The 21,896-nt window shown below is 42.6% G+C and overlaps 2 non-coding genes across 2 annotated transcripts; both read right to left on the reverse strand.

The window, feature by feature from the left end:
- Nucleotides 1-10,332: 10,332 nt before the first annotated feature.
- TRNAR-UCU (transfer RNA arginine (anticodon UCU)) lies at nt 10,333-10,407 on the reverse strand. Its single transcript has one exon. It is a non-coding gene; the product is annotated as a tRNA-Arg (tRNA).
- Nucleotides 10,408-20,786: 10,379 nt separating this feature from the next.
- TRNAR-UCU (transfer RNA arginine (anticodon UCU)) lies at nt 20,787-20,861 on the reverse strand. The gene has a single exon. It is a non-coding gene; the product is annotated as a tRNA-Arg (tRNA).
- Between the last annotated feature and the right edge of the window lie 1,035 nt (nt 20,862-21,896).

Genomic DNA, 21,896 nt, shown 5'->3' on the forward strand with positions numbered 1-21,896 from the left:
TCTCACGCTGAGCCTGCAGCACTTAGTTGGCCAATCCTGGCCAGAGCGTCGCCGCCCCTCGGCGCAACCGCGTGAACGTGCTCGTGCCACTGCTGCCTCCTTCGTCGTCTTCTTCCGCAGCTGATTCCGATGCGGCTCGTCATGGCACCGTCCCCATACTGCCCCTCCCTCTGCGAAGGCGCTGACGGCGCTGGCCCACTGTCACTTGGTGAGGTGATTTCGGTCTCAAGTTCTTTGTCTCAGCATATCGCGAATCGAAAACTCGTATAATGCTGAGCTCAAATTTCGCATCAGAGAATATCGTAATCGTCGTACATAATTACAGCGAATCTGGTAAACTCTAATTCGTCTGCATTTTCTGTGTCCGCATCCGTCAGCAAAAATGTTGGCCGATCGCGGCGGCGGTGTAGGCCCAGGAGCAATGCTTCGTGCCCCCTTAAGGCAGAATCTTTAATTAGTCAGCTAAGTAAAACGAACCGTACATGCATAATTTGAAATCAAGCACACAACAAATCAAACAGCGAACGTTTCAATAAAGAACAAGTATACAAACATCATCCGAACCACTTAATTGAGTATAAGGCACTCCTGACAACAATACCAAGCACGTGGAGCCCCCCGCATACGTTTCCCGGTAAAGATTACTGTTTCGCAAGCTGCCACGCAGACGGCAGCTTTCGACGTGTGGAGGGACGTCCCCAGCCTTTCGCATAAAAGAAGCAGCCTATCAACTGATTTCAATGTTGTTGCAGCACTATAGAAGGGGCCGGCGTGCCGTAAAAAAATCCTTACTCCCGTTACTACCATCCCTTAAAAAAAAGAGTTCTCTCTATAGAAATCAACACACTTCTTATAGACGACTCTGCCTTTCTATAGATTTGTTCTTCTATTAACACAAAGTCTAGAGTCTCTCTATAGACGACTCTGCCTTTCTATAGATTTGTTCTTCTGTTGATACATAGTCTAGAGTCTGTCTATAGACGCGAGTCGATAGGTTTCTATTTCTTTTTGCCTCCTCCCATCTTATTTATTTCTTCAGACAATTTATTCACAGATACAGGGATCTTTTACAAGATCTTAGCAGGGTGGGAAAATGCAAGTACATTCATACAAACATACTATTCAAGCAATGATGCCGATGCTTCAATTCAACATGCAAAAAGGACAGATTGCATGAAAAAAGGAACGAAGAAAAGATGTGCGATTGAGCCAAGAATGTTTGTGCGCCTGAAAACTGGATAAGGAATTTAGTGTAATGACTTCATCAGGACGTTTATTTCAATCAACTATTGTTCTTGTAGGATAAGAACATTTGAAGCAATTGCTATGCAGTGTTAATGGGTTTCCTGTTCGAGACTGTTTATGACGAGTAGCTTAACCAGTTAAGGGTGTTAAGATGTGCGAGGTATCAGTATAATAGTGGCCACTCATTAGCTGAAGAAAGAATTTTAATCGGGAAGCACGATTCGTTCTCTAATCGAAGAGAAGGCACAACGTTTAAGGAGAACTGTTATACAAATTGGACCATAAGAATTGTAGATAAATCGGAAAGCTTTCATTTGAATTCTTTCTAATTTTTCTATATTTATTTTTGTGTAGGGGTCCCGAATGATCATTGCATATTTTAAAGTTGGACGAACTATTGTATTATCTGCTTTCAGCAGGGGAGATTGTGAGATATGTGTATGGCCGAGATATGTATAGTGAGATACCTCAGAAATATGAGTGTTCCGGGGTAAATAGTAAAAGAGAAGGGGCTTTTCCGTTCGTGTTATTATCACACAGACGGTCTTTTCATAGTTAACAGACATTTACCATTGATGGCATCTTCGAATTATTTTGCCAAAGTCGCTATTTAGCATGACTTGATCTTCCGGTAAGGCAATTTCATCGTATAGTGTGCAGTCACCCATGTAAACTTTAATTTTGCCAGATACATTACTGCCAATATCATTTATATAAAGCAAGAATAACAGAGGACCCAGCACGGATCCCTGGGGAACGCCACAAGCGACAGGTAATAAGTTGGAGGAAGTGTCGTTTATCCTAACTTATGGGGAGCTGTTGGTTGGGCATGCTTGTATTCATTTTAGTAGCTTATTTTTGTGAGTAAAAAACTTAATTTGTAAGGTAATTAGCAGTGGGTTACATTGTCGAATGCTTTACTTAAATCCATGAACATAGCGTCGCTTTCTTTTGTACTATTTATTGTTTTGCAAAATCTTGAATATATTCTAATAATTGAGTGTCTGTGGTAAAGCCCTGCAGAAATTCATGTTGAGCGTTCGTCAAGACGCAATGCTCATCAAAAAAAAACGATTACATGCTTATAGATTAGGTGTTCGAAAATATTGTATGTTGTCCAAGTCAGAGAAATTGGTCGATATTTTTTATGCAATTCTTGTTTCCTTATTTATGTAAGAGTTTTATTAGTGCTGTTTTCGAGTCATCCGGAAGCGTGCCATCCTGAAGCGATTTACTAAACAATATTTTCAAGGATATCGCTTGGCCAAGCGTTTTAAGAAGGCATTTGGCATACCACCTGAACAGGGGTTTTCTTTTTGGCAATTTTTAACAGCAAGTGACATATACCATGCTTAGAAATAACAATCAGGAATTGAAGGCCCATCCATGTAAAAACAAGGCAGACAACCTTCATCCTTTGTGAATAGAAAACTAAAATGATTGTTAAATGCAGCACATACAACCTGCTCATCGTGGACCTTATTACCGCCTATTATGGACATATCGGAAAGGGAAGAAGAATGAGTCATCGTCCTCCAGAAACTCCATGGAGACGTTTTCATAAAACTAGGAAGATGTCCATTAAAGCAATTCCGTTTGTCATTTATTATCACTTCTTTTAAATTATTTGACGCTTCCTCAATGACCCTTTCATTATTTGTTCAAGTTTTCAGGTTTGCGCAAGTTTGAATCCGCTTAAGCTTGGGTTGCTTGAGCAAGGCCTCGCGAGAGTTCCAGGGATTCCGACCTGCCACAATCTTCACAACCTTTAGAACAAACTGTGGCAGACAGTTGAATATAATGCCTTTAAATAAAAGCAACACATCGTACATGCTGGCAGTGTTTTATTTAATGTTATCCAGATGAAATGCTCGCGTATCAATTACAGACGCGTCATCTGCAGGCGAAAAATGCGGGTAACACTGAATCTTATCATTTTTACTGCGAGGGGAACATTCCAACGACAATACTACTGCTTGTTGAACTTAAATGCCGTCTGTGACCATACATGAGACGTCATCTTGTATATTTGCACCTACAATAAATGGACAGATAACTGCATAGGAATCTTTGTCGCTTCTAGTGAAATGCTTACCTACCTGTAATCCACCAAAAACTATAGCAATATCAATGATTTCACGACGAATATTTGTGGTGGAGCGTTACAGGAATGTGCTCCAGTCGACATTCGGCAGGTTACTATCACGGGTTAACATTGCTTTATCCATCTGCTTTTTTTAGTGAGGGTACATGTACCTAACCGACGAGTTAGGGGCCTGTATACGGCACCAAGAATGTTTTTGACATTGTTAATACAAAAGTTGCAGAAAAAGCGTTTTACTCCCGAAGTGTCGGGCATTCTTAACATTTGAAGGGCATGTTTAAAAAGAATGGCTACGCCTCCTCCTTTGCGCAATATTTAGTCTTTGCCCAATATTCTGTAGTTTATCGGGACAAATTGGCTATCATACATATCATAATATAACCAGGTTTCAGTCAACACTGAAATATCGGGGTCCAGCGAGCGAAGGATAACTTCAAGCTGTTCGACTTTGTTGACAACGCTGCAGCAGTTAAGGATTAAGATGGTGAATGGCGATTGGCAACGGTTATCACATTCTTTGCTCCATCGTTTCAGCTTACAGCATTTGCGTTTTCCAGATAACACTGACAAACATTTCACCATTTATGCTGCATTTATAGAAAACTATTTTAACTTTGGAGCCTTCATCACATCCTTCTTGTGAGCATTGCCATAATTTTTTTCTTATCTCACGAACTTTGAAAGAAATGTCCTCTGTTATGTAAAGTGTTCTCCCAGCTTTATTGTGCTCTTTCAGCATTGAACTTTTGTCGCGATAGTCCGAGAACCTTAAGAGCACGGGGCGTGCTTTTATTTTTCTTTCCTAGCCGTTGACATCTTTCCATATTATTGATAGTAAGTCCATGTGTTTCCTTGAAAACACCTTTTCTTGATCACATTCAAGAGACTGTCGTTATTCCCCCGCCTTCTCAATTTGGGCCGTACACGATCTCATCGTTTCTTCTACCTCTGTTTACTATTTCATCTGCCTTACATACCAAAACGGAGACGTATATTCCAAATCGGTTGCTGCTTTCTTGAGATTTGTTACATCACTTTGCAATAACATTAAAGTACTCGGTTGAGTTTCGAAGATGAGCATGCGCTCTTTTAAATAAGCGATATCTGTTTCAAATGTACTCCGTTTAGACAGTACATAATTGATACAGGCACTTATGTTACTTTGGACAGATAAAAGCTGCGACAACCCCTACTCAATAACGGCACATGCCAGAAGATTCGTTTTGAAAGGTTACAAAGCTGTCACACCACTGCTTACAGTCTATAGTCTACTACGCAAATAACTCTCTTGGCAACAAAGCATCAGCAGGAATCGATTATCGGATCGGATACAGAACTAGTCGTTCACGTAATGTACCTGTGCAAGCAAGAAGAAGCGTTCGAGCAACATGCTGAAGCTGCTGCTGCTGCTGCATTGCCCACTGCCGCGGCGCTGGAACGACGGAGCTTTAATACTGTTGCCGCGCTAGGAGTTGCTTTAATAGTTGCCGGGCTAGGAGCATCCACGGGAGTGCGCAGAATCATCAGAGAAGGAAGAACGTGCGCAGGAAATTCACGCCCACCACACGCCTGGACCATAGGGCTGAACCATGAAGAATTGACGGTAATCACCACATGTTCGAGCGGTGCAGGGCACGCCATGCGCCTGTGACGAACGGCATGGCCAGCCGAGAAATCCAGAAGCTGTGCAAACAAGAAGAAGCGTTTAGGTAATATGTTCAAGCTGCTGCTGCTGCATTGCCCCCTCCACTGTAGAGGGTCTGTAGAAACAGTCGCTTAGGTGTTTGTTTCTTTTTGTCTACTTCCGCTCTATAGATATCCCATGGACGAATGTCGATACAGTCTATATTTTTGGCAATTCTGTGTTCGTAGACTGTAGGCTTAAGTCGATAAGCTTTCTTTTTCTTTTTACCTACTCCCGCTTTATGGATCGCATATAGCCAAAGTTCATAAGCAGTTTGTTCTATTTGTCCGCTTCTGCTCTATAGACTACTTATTGCAGTTTACAATAGGTAGTCAGGCACAGGAAGTGGTAAGGGAATACATCTACGTAGGACAGGTAGTGACTGCGGATCCGGATCATGAGACTGAAATAATCAGAAGAATAAGAATGGGCTGGGGTGCGTTTGGCAGGCATTCTCAGATCTTGAACACCAGGTTGCCATTATCCCTCAAGAGAAAAGTTTATAAGAGCTGTGTCTTACCAGTACTCACGTACGGGGCAGCAACCTGGATGCTTACGAAAAGGGTTCTACTTAAATTGAGGGCGACGCAACGAGCTATGGAAAGAAGAATGATAGGTTTAACGTTAAGGGATAAGAAAAGAGCAGATAGGGTGAGGGAACAAACGCGAGTTAATGATATCTTAGTTGAAATCAAGAAAAAGAAATGGGGGCATGGGCAGGACACGTAATGAGGAGGGAAGATAACCGATGGTCATGAAGAGTTACGGAATGGATCCCAAGGGAAGGGAATCGTAGCAGAGAGGGGCAGAAAGTTAGGTGGGCGGATAAAATGAAGTTTGCAGGGACAACATGGCCACAATTAGTACATGACCGGGGTAGTTGGAGAAGTATGGGAGAGGCCTTTGCCCTGCAGTGGGCATAACTAGGATGATGATGATGATGATGCTCTATAGACTCCCTTAGGGCAAATGTTGAAGCAGTATTTAGTTATTGTTTCCAATGTTTCTATGTAGACTGTCTCGAATATTTTTCACTCCTCCAAGCTTATAAATTGTCTATAGACGAACGTTGATAAGCTGTTTGTTCTATTTGTCCGGTACTGCTGTATAGACTCCCTATGTACAAATGTTGACACCGTCTTTATTGTTTCCATTATTTGTCTACAGACTGTCTGGAATATGTTTCACTTCTCCAAGCTTATAAATTGTCTATAGACGAACGTTCATAAGCTTTCCATTTCTGTCTACTCCCATTCTAAAGCCAGCCTAGCGAAAAAATTGTTGTCATCCTTTTTCCTTTTGTATGCCTCCGCCCCACTGATTACCTGAAGAAAAAATTCGATGCAGTTTCGGTTTTTCCTTATTGTTTCTTAGTCTATAGAGTGTCTATGGACAAGAGTCGATAAGGTGTATATTTTTTGTCCATCCCGAGTCTATACCTTGTTCGCGTGCACACACACACACGCACACAGACATATATATATATATATATATATATATATATATCAATATAGCACAGAGAAATGAACTCGACGTACGTGAAAACACGGTACATCAGCCGAGCAGTTTGACACTAAGAAAGAACATGTTTTCACTTAGGTGCTGTTTATTCTCTTGTGCTGCACCAACGCAGCCAACGTGCTTTGTTCGCCGCCGCCGCCACACACCACATACATGGTGTGTCAGCGAAGACTTTCGAATATGTTTAAAAGCTGCCTGTTGCAGATATCACAATCCTAGTTCATGAGCTGGTCTACTCGAAGCGGCGGACAATACTTGCGCAAAAAATTGAGATTCAAGATCGACTAACGAATAAGAAATTACGTATTAAGTTTTTATGTATTTACATTATGGCACATATTGCAATTTGCAAATTCCAGCCGTGGAGCTCCTAAGGCTAGGCTAAATATCTGATTGCCCATATTGCAATTTACAAATGCAAACAGTAGATTTCGCAAGGCGGAACCACTTGGAACGAATTTTCAAGCTGACACAAGTTTCGATATATAAACTCCCGCACTTTACGTAGGACTACCATTTAATTGTTAACAAAACGTCATTACATGCACTCAAGCACAGGGGTAACTGGAACGCCAATGCATTTTTTCGCAAAGTTCGGGAATTTACATTTCGAAACTGGTGTCATCCTGAGAATGCGTTCCAAGTGGATCCGCCTTGCGAAATCCACTGCTTGAATTTGTAAATTGCAATATGGGCCATAAGATAGTTAGCTAAAAAGTTTAGTACCGGATTCTTGTTAATTAGTCGATTTTGTGTTTCAGATTTTAGTGCAAGTGGTATCCGCCCCTGCGAGTAGACCAGCTCGTCAACAAGAACAGACCTTTACAAAATAAAAAGAATTTCAAAGTATTCCATGAAACACACTGCATGTATTTATATTGCCACGGGACTGCCGCTCGAGCACGTACATTGCGCCTATTCGCGAGCTTGTTTTACGCCCAGAAAAACACTTTTATGTAGCACATTTTGAGCCACAAAGAGCGGGAGTCTCTCGCATTGCTCTATAATTTTCTCCTTGTGACTTTTCAATTAAGACAAATGACCTAATTAGGGGAAAGCAAGAAATAAACTGAGTGCTTGAAACCGACGGCAAACATTACCTTTGTTCTCTCCAGCTACGTAGCGTCTGTATATTTTAATGTTCGGCTCAATTTAGGTGAAGCACCCTGCATACTGCTTTGCAATTCGAATTATTCTCCACGGTTTCCTATATCACCACCGATGAAGGCCATAGAGCGGCACGTCACCAAAGGTTTTACTCAACATGAGCGAACATCCCATATACCAACGGTGGTAAGGCGTGAGATGAACAAGAAGATAGCCGATAGTGTAAAAGTCCTATTGCTTTAGGTTTACATGCCGTCTATAGATTCACTACAGACAAAAGTCGTTCATCGGCGGCACAACCCGTGTACGCTGTAGACAAGCGCACATACCGGTGGATAATACGGAGATACGGTAGATATTAGCCACTGGAGTTGTATACTGGTGAGATTGCTTTTGAGCCTATGCGTAGATTTTAGCATACACATTGTGCATATCTCCGCATTTATTGATCATATGACATGAGCCACGTAGTCGCTCTCGGCAATCCCAAGACAGTCTTCACAGTTGTCAAAGCATGACCTTTGCGGCAGTAGAATAAAGAAAACAAAACGCCGATCCAATCCTTCTAACGCATGTTATGAACACCAATTCTAGCTACAAGCGAATTGGAAACAGGCATCAAGCTAACAGCACAGAGACTCGTAATGTTTGTAGCTGACAACACAGACTTTGTGAGTGTGCGATGAACCGATGTCGCACATGTCCTGTGCGCCTTGTGTGTCTTCCGATACTCAGATACTTTTCACGTTGCCCTCATATCTCTGCTGCGTCAGCAATATCGGGTGGTTTTTCGTAGACTGATATCCGGCTAAATAATGTCATCAGTTTCTCACTCATTTAATTAAGTGCCAAATCATCTGAACCCACCCAGTGCTTCGCAGGAGGTATTCCTGTGGGCCGAGCATAAGCGTACGCAATTACTGTATAGGTTTATTTGAGCTATGATTGGAACAGAAAACTTGCACCAACATGTGTGCAGGTATCCCACTTGGCAGTACGCTGGAAGATATGCCAGAAATGCATTGTATTACTCATCGTCGTTGGCAATGACGCAAGCCACTGACGGGCCTTGTAACGGCTTTGGGAAACACTGAACTCATCAAAGTGTGCGTTTCATTTCCACACGATAGCCCACAGCGTTTGTAATACAACGCAGCAATGCCTTTCCTTTATCCATGAAAAATACACAGAAAAAATGGAAAAGAAAAGCAACCCATTTCGCGCTCATGGCGCGCAGAGAGAGAGAGAGCCCCTGTAATGAAAAGGAAAATGGCACTCGCACCCTCGTCACCCTGGGTGGCAGCTTGCGAGATTTTAGTGCCACGCAACGGCGGCGCGCCATGTTTCCACGTCATTTTCAATTCTCAACGGCAGCGCCAGGCACGTAACGCTTGTTTCTGCGGTGTGCGGTGTCTCCCCCTACCTTGGTGTCTGTCACACATCAACTACACGACAACTACACTGAACGTTAAGTTTTAGCAAGGATGTTTTCCGTCAATAGCTCATGATTAGGTGAGCGCGTTTCGTAGAGCGAACCGGCTGCATGTAGTGTAGGCGACTCGGGCATAGTCTAGATTTGTCGTTTACATGATTTGATAACGCGCTCTCTTTATCGCTTCCACTATAGGGAATGTTTTACGGGAAGCGATCAATCAGGACTGTTGATTTTAGCGTCATAGTTGATGTAGGTAACAATGAAAATGCACCATGATTTACGTTGATACTGAGCAGCCATAAAGAGGACTATTGGTGTTGAGCAGCCAGTGTGGGTAATCACCGTCTAGTATTGCAACTAGTCCACCGCCGGTGAATATTTTGTTTGAAGAGTTGCTTAAACACGCCAAAATGCCGGGGAAAAAAATGTCACAAAACTACAAAAGGCTAACAAAAAAGCATTTACGAACAGCGCATTCGTCTGCAGCCTAATTATATGGTGAGGTGAATTTCAGGGCTTTTTCTTTGCAAATAACTTCCACAGCGCATTTCCGACAGGCCTCATCTCGTTTCTTTTCGGGGTGCACATCGAACATGTATTCAGAAAAAAATGAGAATGAAAAAAAGCTATGCCTGCGCTGTGTTTCGCAACTCTCTTTTCGCTTTCAGAGAAATGTTTCAGAAAAGTAGCGATGTTCAAATTATTATTTCCCTAGTTTTTATACACCCAAATTAAACACGCAATTCATCGCCAATCTTCAGCTTTGGATATGGGCTACAAAAACTCAGGTCTACGACGACGACAACAAGAATCGGCGAACAAGATGAGTGGTTCTGAGATTGCAAGAAGCGGGAATCGTCATGTATGTTTGAGGTGAACAAAGCTAGCTCCCCGAAGGCGAACTACATAGAAGTTTCTTTACGAGACAGTTCAATCATTGACTCTGTTGTCTCATAAAAATGCGAATGCTGCTTACTTTATCCCTCTCAACAATATGCATGGCGACGCAGATGACAAAAATTCAGTACAAAAATAAGCTTTAATATGTGAGACTTCCAGTACAAAGGACACATAAGAACCGAAGGAGCCATGTAGAAGGCTTCATCAACATTTCGGCCGTAGCAAAAGTAAGAGACGGCATCTGCTCTTATTTGTGCTTTGCTTCACTAAAAATTTTAAGTGGCGCAGATGACGATTAAAGATGAAAAAAAACGAGAAGCCCGAACGCAAAATAAGTGCAACGCCGGCGGGACTCGAACCCGCAATCCTCGGTTTAGAATACCGATGCCTTGTCCATTGGGCTACGGCGGCTCTCACGCTGAGCCTGCAGCACTTAGTTGGCCAATCCTGGCCAGAGCGTCGCCGCCCCTCGGCGCAACCGCGTGAACGTGCTCGTGCCACTGCTGCCTCCTTCGTCGTCTTCTTCCGCAGCTGATTCCGATGCGGCTCGTCATGGCACCGTTCCCATACTGCCCCTCCCTCTGCGAAGGCGCTGACGGCGCTGGCCCACTGTCACTTGGTGAGGTGATTTCGGTCTCAAGTTCTTTGTCTCAGCATATCGCGAATCGAAAACTCGTATACTGCTGAGCTCAAATTTCGCATTAGACAATATCGTAACCGTCGTACATAATTACAGCGAATCTGGTAAACTCTAATTCGTCTGCATTTTCTGTGTCCGCATCCGGCAGCAAAAATGTTGGCCGATCGCGGCGGCGGTGTAGGGCCGGGAGCAATGCTTCGTGCCCCCTTAAGGCAGAATCTTTAATTAGTCAGCTAAGTAAAACGAACCGTACATGCATAATTTGAAATCAAGCACACAACAAATCAAACAGCGAACGTTTCAATAAAGAACAAGTATACAAACATCATCCGAACCACTTAATTGAGTATAAGGCACTCCTGACAACAATACCAAGCACGTAGAGCCCCCCGCATACGTTTCCCGGTAAAGATTACTGTTTCGCAAGCTGCCACGCAGACGGCAGCTTTCGACGTGTGGAGGGACGTCCCCAGCCTTTCGCATAAAAGAAGCAGCCTATCAACTGATTTCAATGTTGTTGCAGCACTACAGAAGGGGCCGGCGTGCCGTAAAAAAATCCTTACTCCCGTTACTACCATCCCTTAAAAAAAAGAGTTCTCTCTATAGAAGTGAACACACTTCTTATAGACGACTCTGCCTTTCTATAGATTTGTTCTTCTATTAACACAAAGTCTAGAGTCTCTCTATAGACGACTCTGCCTTTCTATAGATTTGTTCTTCTGTTGATACATAGTCTAGAGTCTGTCTATAGACGCGAGTCGATAGGTTTCTATTTCTTTTTGCCTCCTCCCATCTTATTTATTTCTTCAGACAATTTATTCACAGATACTGGGATCTTTTACAAGATCTTAGCAGGGTGGGAAAATGCAAGTACATTGATACAAACATACTATTCAAGCAATGATGCCGATGCTTCAATTCAGCATGCAAAAAGGACAGATTGCATGAAAAAAGGAACAAAGAAAAGATGTGCGATTGAGCCAAGAATGTTTGTGCGCCTGAAAACTGGATAAAGAATTTAGTGTAATGACTTCATCAGGACGTTTATTTCAATCAACTATTGTTCTTGTAAGATAAGAACATTTGAAGCAATTGCTATGCAGTGTTAATGGGTTTCCGGTTCGAGACTGTTTATGACGAGTAGCTTAACCAGTTAAGGGTGTTAAGATGTGCGAGGTATCAGTATAATAGTGGCCACTCATTAGCTGAAGAAAGAATTTTAATCGGGAAGCACGATTCGTTCTCTAATCGAAGAGAAGGCACAACGTTTAAGGAGAACTGTTATACAAATTGGACCATAAGAATTGTAGATAAATCGGAAAGCTTTCATTTGAATTCTTTCTAATTTTTCTATATTTATTTTTGTGTAGGGGTCCCGAATGATCATTGCATATTTTAAAGTAGGACGAACTATTGTACGATATGCTTTCAGCAGGGGAGATTGTGAGATATGTGTATGGCCGAGATATGTATAGTGAGATACCTCAGAAATATAAGTGTTCCGGGGAAAATAGTAAAAGAGAAGGGGCTTTTCCGTTCGTGTTATTATCACACAGACGGTCTTTTCATAGTTAACAGACATTTGCCATTGATGGCACCTTCGAATTATTTTGCCAAAGTCGCTATTTAGCATGACTTGATCTTCCGGTAAGGCAATTTCATCGTATAGTGTGCAGTCACCCATGTAAACTTTAATTTTGCCAGATACATTACTGCCAATATCATTTATATAAAGCAAGAATAACAGAGGACCCAGCACGGATCCCTGGGGAACGCCACAAGCGACAGGTAATAAGTTGGAGGAAGTGTCGTTTATCCTAACTTATGGGGAGCTGTTGGTTGGGCATGCTTGTATTCATTTTAGTAGCTTATTTTTGTGAGTAAAAAACTTAATTTGTAAGGTAATTAGCAGTTGGTTACATTGTCGAATGCTTTACTTAAATCCATGAACATAGCGTCGCTTTCTTTTGTACTATTTATTGTTTTGCAAAATCTTGAATATATTCTAGTAATTGAGTGTCTGTGGTAAAGCCCTGCAGAAATTCATGTTGAGCGTTCGTCAAGACGCAATGCTCATCAAAAAAAAAACGATTACATGCTTATAGATTAGGTGTTCGAAAATATTGTATGTTGTCCAAGTCAGAGAAATTGGTCGATATTTTTTATGCAATTCTTGTTTCCTTATTTATGTAAGAGTTTTATTAGTGCTGTTTTCGAGTCATCCGGAAGCGTGCCATCCTGAAGCGATTTACTAAACAATATTTTCAAGGATATCGCTTGGCCAAGCGTTTTAAGAAGGCATTTGGCATACCACCTGAACAGGGGTTTTCTTTTTGGCAATTTTTAACAGCAAGTGACATATACCATGCTCAGAAATAACAATCAGGAATTGAAGGCCCATCCATGTAAAAACAAGGCAGACAACCTTCATCCTTTGTGAATAGAAAACTAAAATGATTGTTAAATGCAGCACATACAACCTGCTCATCGTGGACCTTATTACCGCCTATTATGGACATATCGGAAAGGGAAGAAGAATGAGTCATCGTCCTCCAGAAACTCCATGGAGACGTTTTCATAAAACTAGGAAGATGTCCATTAAAGCAATTCCGTTTGTCATTTATTATCACTTCTTTTAAATTATTTGACGCTTCCTCAATGACCCTTTCATTATTTGTTCAAGTTTTCAGGTTTGCGCAAGTTTGAATCCGCTTAAGCTTGGGTTGCTTGAGCAAGGCCTCGCGAGAGTTCCAGGGATTCCGACCTGCCACAATCTTCACAACCTTTAGAACAAACTGTGGCAGACAGTTGAATATAATGCCTTTAAATAAAAGCAACACATCGTACATGCTGGCAGTGTTTTATTTAATGTTATCCAGATGAAATGCTCGCGTATCAATTACAGACGCGTCATCTGCAGGCGAAAAATTCGGGTAACACTGAATCTTATCATTTTTACTGCGAGGGGAACATTCCAACGACAATACTACTGCTTGTTGAACTTAAATGCCGTCTGTGACCATACATGAGACGTCATCTTGTATATTTGCACCTGCAATAAATGGGCAGATAACTGCATAGGAATCTTTGTCGCTTCTAGTGAAATGCTTACCTACCTGTAATGCACCAAAAACTATAGCAATATCAATGATTTCACGACGAATATTTGTGGTGGAGCGTTACAGGAATGTGCTCCAGTCGACATTCGGCAGGTTACTATCACGGGTTAACATTGCTTTATCCATCTGCTTTTTTTAGTGAGGGTACATGTACCTAACCGACGAGTTAGGGGCCTGTATACGGCACCAAGAATGTATTTGACATTGTTAATACAAAAGTTGCAGAAAAAGCGTTTTACTCCCGAAGTGTCGGGCATTCTTAACATTTGAAGGGCATATTTAAAAAGAATGGCTACGCCTCCTCCTTTGCGCAATATTTAGTCTTTGCCCAATATTCTGTAGTTTATCGGGACAAATTGGCTATCATACATATCATAATATAACCAGGTTTCAGTCAACACTGAAATATCGCGGTCCAGCGAGCGAAGGATAACTTCAAGCTGTTCGACTTTGTTGACAACGCTGCTGCAGTTAAGGATTAAGATGGTGAATGGCGATTGGCAACGGTTATCACATTCTTTGCTCCATCGTTTCAGCTTACAGCATTTGCGTTTTCCAGATAACACTGACAAACATTTCACCATCTATGCTGCATTTATAGAAAACTATTTTAACTTTGGAGCCTTCATCACATCCTTCTTGTGAGCATTGCCATAATTTTTTTCTTATCTCACGAACTTTGAAAGAAATGTCCTCTGTTATGTAAAGTGTTCTCCCAGCTTTCTTGTGCTCTTTCAGCATTGAACTTTTGTCGCGATAGTCCGAGAACCTTAAGAGCACGGGGCGTGCTTTTATTTTTCTTTCCTAGCCGTTGACATCTTTCCATATTATTGATAGTAAGTCCATGTGTTTCCTTGAAAACACCTTTTCTTGATCACATTCAAGAGACTGTCGTTTATTCCCCCGCCTTCTCAATTTGGGCCGTACACGATCTCATCGTTTCTTCTACCTCTGTTTACTATTTCATCTGCCTTACATACCAAAACGGAGACGTATATTCCAAATCGGTTGCTGCTTTCTTGAGATTAGTTACATCACTTTGCAATAACATTAAAGTACTCGGTTGAGTTTCGAAGATGAGCATGCGCTCTTTTAAATAAGCGATATCTGTTTCAAATGTACTCCGTTTAGACAGTACATAATTGATACAGGCACTTATGTTACTTTGGACAGATAAAAGCTGCGACAACCCCTACTCAATAACGGCACATGCCAGAAGATTCGTTTTGAAAGGTTACAAAGCCGTCACACCACTGCTTACAGTCTATAGTCTACTATGCAAATAACTCTCTTGGCAACAAAGCATCAGCAGGAATCGATTATCGGATCGGATACAGAACTAGTCGTTCACCTAATGTACCTGTGCAAGCAAGAAGAAGCGTTCGAGCAACATGCTGAAGCTGCTGCTGCTGCTGCATTGCCCACTGCCGCGGCGCTGGAACGACGGAGCTTTAATACTGTTGCCGCGCTAGGATTTGCTTTAATAGTTGCCGGGCTAGGAGCATCCACGGGAGTGCGCAGAATCATCAGAGAAGGAAGAACGTGCGCAGGAAATTCACGCCCACCACACGCCTGGACCATAGGGCTGAACCATGAAGAATTGACGGTAATCACCACATGTTCGAGCGGTGCAGGGCACGCCATGCGCCTGTGACGAACGGCATGGCCAGCCGAGAAATCCAGAAGCTGTGGAAACAAGAAGAAGCGTTTAGGTAATATGTTCAAGCTGCTGCTGCTGCATTGCCCCCTCCACTGTAGAGGGTCTGTAGAAACAGTCGCTTAGGTGTTTGTTTCTTTTTGTCTACTTCGGCTCTATAGATATCCCATGGACGAATGTCGATACAGTCTATATTTTTGGCAATTCTGTGTTCGTAGACTGTAGGCTTAAGTCGATAAGCTTTCTTTTTCTTTTTACCTACTCCCGCTTTATGGATCGCATATAGCCAAAGTTCATAAGCAGTTTGTTCTATTTGTCCGCTTCTGCTCTATAGACTACTTATTGCAGTTTACAATAGGTAGTCAGGCACAGGAAGTGGTAAGGGAATACATCTACGTAGGACAGGTAGTGACTGCGGATCCGGATCATGAGACTGAAATAATCAGAAGAATAAGAATGGGCTGGGGTGCGTTTGGCAGGCATTCTCAGATCTTGAACACCAGGTTGCCATTATCCCTCAAGAGAAAAGTTTATAAGAGCTGTGTCTTACCAGTACTCACGTACGGGGCAGCAACCTGGATGCTTACGAAAAGGGTTCTACTTAAATTGAGGGCGACGCAACGAGCTATGGAAAGAAGAATGATAGGTTTAACGTTAAGGGATAAGAAAAGAGCAGATAGGGTGAGGGAACAAACGCGAGTTAATGATATCTTAGTTGAAATCAAGAAAAAGAAATGGGGGCATGGGCAGGACACGTAATGAGGAGGGAAGATAACCGATGGTCATGAAGAGTTACGGAATGGATCCCAAGGGAAGGGAATCGTAGCAGAGAGGGGCAGAAAGTTAGGTGGGCGGATAAAATGAAGTTTGCAGGGACAACATGGCCACAATTAGTACATGACCGGGGTAGTTGGAGAAGTATGGGAGAGGCCTTTGCCCTGCAGTGGGCATAACTAGGATGATGATGATGATGATGATGATGATGATGCTCTATAGACTCCCTTAGGGCAAATGTTGAAGCAGTATTTAGTTATTGTTTCCAATGTTTCTATGTAGACTGTCTCGAATATTTTTCACTCCTCCAAGCTTATAAATTGTCTATAGACGAACGTTGATAAGCTGTTTGTTCTATTTGTCCGGTACTGCTCTATAGACTCCCTATGTACAAATGTTGACACCGTCTTTATTGTTTCCATTATTTGTCTACAGACTGTCTGGAATATTTTTCACTTCTCCAAGCTTATAAATTGTCTATGGACGAACGTTCATAAGCTTTCCATTTCTGTCTACTCCCATTCTAAAGCCAGCCTAGCGAAAAAATTGTTGTCATCCTTTTTCCTTTTGTATGCCTCCGCCCCACTGATTACCTGAAGAAAAAATTCGATGCAGTTTCGGTTTTTCCTTATTGTTTCTTAGTCTATAGAGTGTCTATGGACAAGAGTCGATAAGGTGTATATTTTTTGTCCATCCCGAGTCTATACCTTGTTCGCGTGCACACACACACACGCACACAGACATATATATATATCAATATATATATATATCTATATATATATATCAATATAGCACAGAGAAATGAACTCGACGTACGTGAAAACACGGTACATCAGCCGAGCAGTTTGACACTTAGAAAGAACATGTTTTCACTTAGGTGCTGTTTATTCTCTTGTGCTGCACCAACGCAGCCAACGTGCTTTGTTCGCCGCCGCCGCCACACACCACATACATGGTGTGTCAGCGAAGACTTTCGAATATGTTTAAAAGCTGCCTGTTGCAGATATCACAATCCTAGTTCATGAGCTGGTCTACTCGAAGCGGCGGACAATACTTGCGCAAAAAATTGAGATTCAAGATCGACTAACGAATAAGAAATTACGTATTAAGTTTTTATGTATTTACATTATGGCACATATTGCAATTTGCAAATTCCAGCCGTGGAGCTCCTAAGGCTAGGCTAAATATCTGATTGCCCATATTGCAATTTACAAATGCAAACAGTAGATTTCGCAAGGCGGAACCACTTGGAACGAATTTTCAAGGTGACACAAGTTTCGATATATAAACTCCCGCACTTTACGTAGGACTACCATTTAATTGTTAACAAAACGTCATTACATGCACTCAAGCACAGGGGTAACTGGAACGCCAATGCATTTTTTCGCAAAGTTCGGGAATTTACATTCCGAAACTGGTGTCATCCTGAGAATGCGTTCCAAGTGGATCCGCCTTGCGAAATCCACTGCTTGAATTTGTAAATTGCAATATGGGCCATAAGATAGTTAGCTAAAAAGTTTAGTACCGGATTCTTGTTAATTAGTCGATTTTGTGTTTCAGATTTTAGTGCAAGTGGTATCCGCCCCTGCGAGTAGACCAGCTCGTCAACAAGAACAGACCTTTACAAAATAAAAAGAATTTCAAAGTATTCCATGAAACACACTGCATGTATATATATTGCCACGGGACTGCCGCTCGAGCACGTACATTGCGCCTATTCGCGAGCTTGTTTTACGCCCAGAAAAACACTTTTATGTAGCACATTTTGAGCCACAAAGAGCGGGAGTCTCTCGCATTGCTCTATAATTTTCTCCTTGTGACTTTTCAATTAAGACAAATGACCTAATTAGGGGAAAGCAAGAAATAAACTGAGTGCTTGAAACCGACGGCAAACATTACCTTTGTTCTCTCCAGCTACGTAGCGTCTGTATATTTTAATGTTCGGCTCAATTTAGGTGAAGCACCCTGCATACTGCTTTGCAATTCGAATTATTCTCCACGGTTTCCTATATCACCACCGATGAAGGCCATAGAGCGGCACGTCACCAAAGGTTTTACTCAACATGAGCGAACATCCCATATACCAACGGTGGTAAGGCGTGAGATGAACAAGAAGAAAGCCGATAGTGTAAAAGTCCTATTGCTTTAGGTTTACATGCCGTCTATAGATTCACTACAGACAAAAGTCGTTCATCGGCGGCACAACCCGTGTACGCTGTAGACAAGCGCACATACCGGTGGATAATACGGAGATACGGTAGATATTAGCCACTGGAGTTGTATACTGGTGAGATTGCTTTTGAGCCTATGCGTAGATTTTAGCATACACATTGTGCATATCTCCGCATTTATTGATCATATGACATGAGCCACGTAGTCGCTCTCGGCAATCCCAAGACAGTCTTCACAGTTGTCAAAGCATGACCTTTGCGGCAGTAGAATAAAGAAAACAAAACGCCCATCCAATCCTTCTAACGCATGTTATGAACACCAATTGTAGCTACAAGCGAATTGGAAACAGGCATCAAGCTAACAGCACAGAGACTCGTAATGTTTGTAGCTGACAACACAGACTTTGTGAGTGTGCGATGAACCGATGTCGCACATGTCCTGTGCGCCTTGTGTGTCTTCCGATACTCAGATACTTTTCACGTTGCCCTCATATCTCTGCTGCGTCAGCAATATCGGGTGGTTTTTCGTAGACTGATATCCGGCTAAATAATGTCATCAGTTTCTCACTCATTTAATTAAGTGCCAAATCATCTGAACCCACCCAGTGCTTCGCAGGAGGTATTCCTGTGGGCCGAGCATAAGCGTACGCAATTACTGTATAGGTTTATTTGAGCTATGATTGGAACAGAAAACTTGCACCAACATGTGTGCAGGTATCCCACTTGGCAGTACGCTGGAAGATATGCCAGAAATGCATTGTATTACTCATCGTCGTTGGCAATGACGCAAGCCACTGACGGGCCTTGTAACGGCTTTGGGAAACACTGAACTCATCAAAGTGTGCGTTTCATTTCCATACGATAGCCCACAGCGTTTGTAATACAACGCAGCAATGCCTTTCCTTTATCCATGAAAAATAAACAGAAAAAATGGAAAAGAAAAGCAACCCATTTCGCGCTCATGGCGCGCAGAGAGAGAGAGAGCCCCTGTAATGAAAAGGAAAAGGGCACTCGGACTTTTCGGAAAATGGCACTCGCACCCTCGTCACCCTGGGTGGCAGCTTGCGAGATTTTAGTGCCACGCAACGGCGGCGCGCCATGTTTCCACGTCATTTTCAATTCTCAACGGCAGCGCCAGGCACGTAACGCTTGTTTCTGCGGTGTGCGGTGTCTCCCCCTACCTTGGTGTCTGTCACACGTCAACTACACGACAACTACACTGAACGTTAAGTTTTAGCAAGGATGTTTTCCGTCAATAGCTCATGATTAGGTGAGCGCGTTTCGTAGAGCGAACCGGCTGCATGTAGTGTAGGCGACTCGGGCATAGTCTAGATTTGTCGTTTACATGATTTGATAACGCGCTCTCTTTATCGCTTCCACTATAGGGAATGTTTTACGGGAAGCAATCAATCAGGACTGTTGATTTTAGCGTCATAGTTGATGTAGGTAACAATGAAAATGCACCATGATTTACGTTGATACTGAGCAGCCATAAAGAGGACTATTGGTGTTGAGCAGCCAGTGTGGGTAATCACCGTCTAGTATTGCAACTAGTCCACCGCCGGTGAATATTTTGTTTGAAGAGTTGCTTAAACACGCCAAAATGCCGGGGAAAAAAATGTCACAAAACTACAGAAGGCTAACAAAAAAGCATTTACGAACAGCGCATTCGTCTGCAGCCTAATTATATAGTGAGGTGAATTTCAGGGCTTTTTCTTTGCAAATAACTTCCACAGCGCATTTCCGACAGGCCTCATCTCGTTTCTTTTCGGGGTGCACATCGAACATGTATTCAGAAAAAAATGAGAATGAAGAAAAGCTATGCCTGCGCTGTGTTTCGCAACTCTCTTTTCGCTTTCAGAGAAATGTTTCAGAAAAGTAGCGATGTTCAAATTATTATTTCCCTAGTTTTTATACACCCAAATTAAACACGCAATTCATCGCCAATCTTCAGCTTTGGATATGGGCTACAAAAACGCAGGTCTACGACGACGACAACAAGAATCGGCGAACAAGATGAGTGGTTCTGAGATTGCAAGAAGCGGGAATCGTCATGTATGTTTGAGGTGAACAAAGCTAGCTCCCCGAAGGCGAACTACATAGAAGTTTCTTTACGAGACAGTTCAATCATTGACTCTGTTGTCTCATAAAAATGCGAATGCTGCTTACTTTATCTCTCTCAACAATATGCATGGCGACGCAGATGACAAAAATTCAGTACAAAAATAAGCTTTAAAATGTGAGATTTCCAGTACAAAGGACACATAAGAACCGAAGGAGCCATGTAGAAGGCTTCATCAACATTTCGGCTGTAGCAAAAGTAAGAGACGGCATCTGCTCTTATTTGTGCTTTGCTTCACTAAAAATTTTAAGTGGCGCAGATGACGATTAAAGATGAAAAAAAACGAGAAGCCCGAACGCAAAATAAGTGCAACGCCGGCGGGACTCGAACCCGCAATCCTCGGTTTAGAATACCGATGCCTTGTCCATTGGGCTACGGCGGCTCTCACGCTGAGCCTGCAGCACTTAGTTGGCCAATCCTGGCCAGAGCGTCGCCGCCCCTCGGCGCAACCGCGTGAACGTGCTCGTGCCACTGCTGCCTCCTTCGTCGTCTTCTTCCGCAGCTGATTCCGATGCGGCTCGTCATGGCACCGTTCCCATACTGCCCCTCCCTCTGCGAAGGCGCTGACGGCGCTGGCCCACTGTCACTTGGTGAGGTGATTTCGGTCTCAAGTTCTTTGTCTCAGCATATCGCGAATCGAAAACTAGTATACTGCTGAGCTCAAATTTCGCATTAGAGAATATCGTAATCGTCGTACATAATTACAGCGAATCTGGTAGCCTCTATTTCGTCTGCATTTTCTGTGTACACATCCGGCAGCAAAAATGTTGGCCGATCGCGGCGGCGGTGTAGGGCCAGGAGCAATGCTTCGTGCCCCCTTAAGGCAGAATCTTTAATTAGTCAGCTAAGTAAAACGAACCGTACATGCATAATTTGAAATCAAGCACACAACAAATCAAACAGCGAACGTTTCAATAAAGAACAAGTATACAAACATCATCCGAACCACTTAATTGAGTATAAGGCACTCCTGACAACAATACCAAGCACGTAGAGCCCCCCGCATACGTTTCCCGGTAAAGATTACTGTTTCGCAAGCTGCCACGCAGACGGCAGCTTTCGACGTGTGGAGGGACGTCCCCAGCCTTTCGCATAAAAGAAGCAGCCTATCAACTGATTTCAATGTTGTTGCAGCACTACAGAAGGGGCCGGCGTGCCGTAAAAAAATCCTTACTCCCGTTACTACCATCCCTTAAAAAAAAGAGTTCTCTCTATAGAAATCAACACACTTCTTATAGACGACTCTGCCTTTCTATAGATTTGTTCTTCTATTAACACAAAGTCTAGAGTCTCTCTATAGACGACTCTGCCTTTCTATAGATTTGTTCTTCTGTTGATACATAGTCTAGAGTCTGTCTATAGACGCGAGTCGATAGGTTTCTATTTCTTTTTGCCTCCTCCCATCTTATTTATTTCT

This window comes from Dermacentor variabilis, unplaced genomic scaffold (genome assembly GCF_050947875.1).
Source record: "Dermacentor variabilis isolate Ectoservices unplaced genomic scaffold, ASM5094787v1 scaffold_13, whole genome shotgun sequence".
NCBI classification, from domain to species: domain Eukaryota; kingdom Metazoa; phylum Arthropoda; class Arachnida; order Ixodida; family Ixodidae; genus Dermacentor; species Dermacentor variabilis.